Source organism: Octodon degus, unplaced genomic scaffold (assembly GCF_000260255.1).
Source record: "Octodon degus isolate 3935 unplaced genomic scaffold, OctDeg1.0 scaffold00255, whole genome shotgun sequence".
NCBI lineage: Eukaryota > Metazoa > Chordata > Mammalia > Rodentia > Octodontidae > Octodon > Octodon degus.
Window position 1 is genome coordinate 2,982,131 of NW_004524831.1, and position 5,437 is coordinate 2,987,567.

Below are 5,437 nucleotides of genomic sequence, written 5' to 3' on the forward strand. Positions count from 1 at the left end.
TGTGTGTGTGTGTGTGTGTGTGTGTGTGTGGCCAGCTCAGCCCACTAGGGGGCGGGCTGGCTGGCATGTGGTGCTGGGGGATCGAACCGCGGTCCCTATGCTTTGCCAAGCTTGTTCCAAGTAGGTGCTTTAGACCACTGAGCCATCTCACCAGCCCCCAACATTTTCCTTTTGAGCCTGAATTTTTTCCAGTATTCTTGGTGCATTGGCTGAGAATACACTGTGCTGACCCCTTCTTGGGTCACCAGTGGAGGTCTGCTGCCTGTAGCAGGATGCACACCCCAACCTGCTGGTGGGACTGGTGTCCTCTGGATTCTTTTCCTAAAATTGCCTCGGTGGTAGGAATGGGAGCTCCTCTGTGATATCAGAGACCTCACTGGACCTACAGGCTGAGATAAAATACAACTGAACCAGCCCCTCAGATAAAGTAGACCTGCCCAAGGTTAGGTCCTGTAGTTAGCTTGCTATCTGCTTGTTACCTGCTCTCTACTGTCTCCCTTTGAAGATGAAGGAGGAAGTGACCACTCCTCAGCATCTGTCTCCTGTTCCAGTTCCAGTTCCTTTTCTAGTCAGAGAAATCAGGGGTAACTGTTGTGCCAGTTATACTCCATCCTCAAGACTGGAGGGCTAAAACATATTAACTTCTGTATGCCTGTGTGAATGCATACTAATTTTTCCACTAATGGGTAAAAATGTAAAAAAGCTGTTTAGCTTTATTACACCAGAATGTACAGGTGGGATGATGCATGTAGGCTAATGAAAGGGATGGAGAGAAACAGAACACCAGAAAAAAAAAAAAAAAAAAAAAAACAGCTGGCCTAATGGCAAAGCTGTAACAGCAACACAAAGCCAAAAGACTTCAGTCCAGCTATTCACGCTGAAATGAAAGGGACAAAACAGGAGTCACATTTGCTTTTCAAATCAAGCAAGGGAACAAAACAGAACCCAAGCTCTCCTCCTTTCTTAAGGAGCCCCAAGGCCAGTCCATTCTTGATGTCACCACCCGGGCATAGCCTGCAGGCATCTGAAAGCTGGAGCAGCCCCAGGAGGTCTTTGTTCTGATGCAGGCTTCTATGAGGGGCTTGAGCAAGAAGATGGGGCAAATTTATAATAATTATCTCCTGCACTTTCTGCTTGACTGCAAAAGAACCAGGAAAGAAAAATATTTTTAAGGAGACAAAGGCCATCACATGTTCTCCATAGATGGCCTTTTTGTTCCCAATCTAGTGCAAGACCAATCTGCTTTAATGTAGAGAATGGTCTTGATAGTATTGAAGAGAAGCTTTCTTTGGAATCTTTCTGTAAATGTTGATAAGAAGATTGCACATTTCAGAATATGTTCCCATGGCCACAGAAACAGTGGGCTTCTGTAATTTCAACTTCTTGGCTAACTCACTACATCACATTCTCCATTTTGCCACTGATGGCAGCAGAAAGCTACAACCTGTGAGATGAAATATCTCTCCTCAGGCTTTATAGCTTCCCAGGGATGGATGCCTTTGAATTAGTCCACCTCCTCAGCTATCTGTAAAGAAGCCTTGGCTATTTTATACATCTATAAAATATCATAGTACATGATAGAGAAGATGACAAAATGTCCTGGGGCTCTTGCTGTTTGAGTCTCGGATCACTCTGAGGGGCCAAGCTGTGTTTCTCTTGCCTGCCAAGCTGAGTCCATTCAGAGGTGGCAACTGCCGCTGCTGCTAGTCTGCAATGGTGGCAAGCAGGGCACAGAAGGAGAACATGGTGCTTCGTGGAGGAACCAGGTGAAGAGCTGAGCAGATGAACTGGGCAACGCTTTTGGAAACAAAGTTATACGGAGCACCTACACCCATGAGATGCCCATCATTTAGAAAAGTGAAGAATCAACATTGACCAAATTCCAGAGTGGGGTAAGGGGGATAGCAAGGACACTTATTCCTGCTTGATGGAGCAGTAAAATGCTTCTTATAATGTGAAAGCCACTTTGGCAGTTTATTATAAAGATGAAGCTGAAGCAACATGAAATAGTTTCCATGACAGATGAATTTAAGAAAGACAGAGATTAATCCAACTAGGATAGCCAGCTGAATGTTCTTGATTTGATTTAGGAGCTCAGGAATGTCATGCCATTCTTTCTGTCTTGGCTCAAATGCCTTTCTGGTTTCCAGGACAACCACAATGGGCTGTTACCATGGTGAGTTAGAAGCAAGATGCCACACATTTTTACCATTAATTTTGTTTGAACTCGTTCATTTCTTTTATGTTTAAAATATTAAGTCTTTAACTTATTTTTTTATCCAATTAAATGATAACTAAACTTAGGAGAAAAGGTCATTTTTTTTCTTTTTTTAATACTTAAATGTGTTTTGGTCCCATAAGTGTGCTGCTTTTGGAGATAGCTCTTTCTGGTGTCACTCAGAAGTCGGTTCTCTCCACTATGTCTCAGGTTTAGTCTCTCAAAGGAGACCTGCCCAGAACACTAAGCCGGGACATGGCTTTTATATGTGTCCTCCTGGACGGGCATAGTTCTTTTTGTCTCATCTGACCCAGAGACGGGGTATGTGTCCTTTCTAGAATGGCTTTCCTGTCTTCGGTGTTAACAAACGCTCATTTTCTAAGGGCTTACTCAGCTGGAACAGTCAGGGTTTTTAATTTTTACATGCTGTCTAAAAAGGAAAGTGAAAAGAGATAGGAAAATTAGGGATAAAGTTAAAGCAAGGAAACTGAAACAGATCAGGCTCAACATTCCCTCTAACAAGTAGAGGGGGATCAGAACCAGTCGATCCCAGTGAAACCTGTCCTCCAAGTCTTTAAGAACGGTTGCGGACCTAATGTCATTTAACTGGCAAAAGGAGTCCCATTTTTATATAGGCATGTAGGGTTTTTTTTAAGTCTAAGCTGGCTAAAAGTCTCATTTCACAGAAGTTTACATAAAATCCAATAGGAAGCTTATTAACCTTACTCTTTCTAGTGCTATTGTCTAAAATTGCACAAGAAATACCAGTACATTTAACAACTAGTTTAAATGTAGCATATACAAATATGAAATAGTCATAAAATATCTCATTAAAGAAATATCATAACCTTATAACAATTTTATGTTTTAGCTTAAATTTACCAACATATCTTGACCAATATTTTAACAATTATATAATGAATTTAGTACCGGTTGACAGGTAGAACAGGCAGGTTCTGAGGGTGATGGTCGGGAGTCATAGCCACTTTTTATCAGTTGGAACTGCCAGTGCAACCAAGTGGAATTAGTCAGTTGTTTGGGAGTCCAGAACAGCAATCTTTGAGTTCGTTCAGGGGGTCAGCAATGGACAGTGGAGGATGTTTGCTCCGAGTCCTTCTGGGAGCGAGGAGGGGGATCCCGAGAGGGTGCAGGTGGGTCTTTTATACGCACCAAGGAACCTTTGACTTCGTATACTGCCTTAAGTTGTTGCCAATCATTCACTGTTTTTTTTTTTTTTTTAGTCTTTTGAGGTTTGTTTTTTTTTTTTTTATATTATCCATATTGGATCGGCTCCGAGTATCTGGATGGACACAGTGTTGACCTGAGCTGTGGAGAGAACAAAAATGCCTTCGGGAGGCCAAGAGATATTAAAGGAGGGCTATTTAAGTTTACAAGGAGTTTATACTTTTGCCAGGGAACACAGGTTCTCAGAATCCCTTTTACTTGTTTTCTGAAATCTTCAAAACATTTGTAACAGACAAAACATAGACATACAGAAATAGACTAAACAATACCAAAAAATTAATAGGTGCCCAATATTTTAATAATGAATATATCCAGCTGACAGGTTCTAAGAAAAACAGACAAACATAAATAGACCAAACAAAATCAAAGAAAGAAAAACAAACTAGTTAGTACAGACAGACAGACAACACAACTAGACTTACCCAGATGGTTCCAACTGGGCCCAAATAAATCCTGTATGAAAGTGTATGCCCTTCAGAGTTCCAGTCTAAGGGAATATTATTACCCCCCCCCCATTTAAGGCTTCATGTAAAGGCTTAGCAATAGTAGCAAAATTTGGCATTCACAGGTGGCAATACCCCACTTTTGGGTTTTTGGTTCTTTCATCCCCTGAATAGTTTGGGTCCAGAATGTTGAGAGGGGACAAGTCCCTCCCTTTAAAGTGAACCTGAGGAATTTCACAATTTGTACACATATCTGAGCCTTTTTCTTAGAGACCCAAAATCTGGCTGCACTGCACTCACCTGTGAATGCCAAATTTTGCTACTATCGCTAAGCCTTTATATGAAGCCTTAAATGGGGGGGTAATAATATTCCCTTAGACTGGAACTCTGAAGGGCAAAACTTTTTTTTTTTTTTTTTTTTTTTTTTTTGCAGAACCAGGGATTGAACTCAGATCCTTGCATTTGCCAGTCAAGCGCTTATCCTACTGAGCCATCTCCCTAGCCCCAGGGCAAAACTTTTGAGGACTTAAAAAAAGAGTTACAGAGGGCCTCAGGTCTGGGCTTTTCCAGAATAATAGGTGATTATTTTCCAAAATAATAAGTGATTGTTTTTCCCACCAACTCCCCCCTAGCATGGCTCTGGCTGCACCGCACTCACTCTGAGCTCCTGGCTCCTGTTAATCTTGCGAGGCTACCGCCTTCCTCAACTACCATCATGATTATCTACCAGGACCTCATCAGCCATGATGAAAAGTTCTCTGACATTTACAAGATCCCGGAGATTGCAGACAGGCTGTGCCTGGAGGTGGAGGGCAAGACAGTAGAACAGAGGGTAACACTGAGGACTCCCTCATTGGTGGCAATGCCTCTGCTGAAGGCCCAGAGGGTGAAGGCATCAAAAGCACAGTAGTCACCGTTTTAGATATTGTAATGAACCATCACTTGCAGGAAACCAGTTTCACAAAAGAGGCCTACAAGGAGTACATCAAAGATTTTATAAAATCAAGCAAAGGACAACTTGAAGAACAAAGACCAGAAAGAGTAAAACCGTTTATGACAGGGTCTGTAGAGCAAATTGAATACATCCTTGCTAATTTCAAAAACCATCAATTCTTTATTGGTGCAAACATGAATCCAGATGGCATGGTTGCTCTCCTGGACTGCCGTGAGGCTGGTGTGACCCCATTTATGATTTTCTTTAAGGATGGTTTAGAAATGGAAACATGTTAATGGATTCAATAGCAACCTTAGATCTATCACTTGCCATAACTGGCTGCTGCTTGTCATCTACATAACACCAGGATTTTAGACATATGGGGCTGAAGTCATGTTGAACATTTTGTTTATTTTGACTGTGATTTATTTGGAGTGGAGGCACTGTTTTTAAGGAAAAAAAATCATGTAGGTTGTCTAAAAATAAAGTGCATTTAAACTCATTTGAGAGAATGCCTCTTAGTTTAATACGTATCTAAATAAAGTCCATAGGTAGTGTTCACGGAGAAGACAGAACCTGATCAGAGACCACTGCTAA

At 41.6% G+C, this 5,437-nt stretch overlaps 1 pseudogene; it reads left to right on the plus strand.

Moving 5' to 3' along the window:
- The first annotated feature begins 505 nt into the window (after positions 1-505).
- LOC101565606 lies at positions 506-5,136 on the plus strand (annotated as a pseudogene).
- The last annotated feature ends 301 nt before the right edge of the window (positions 5,137-5,437 follow it).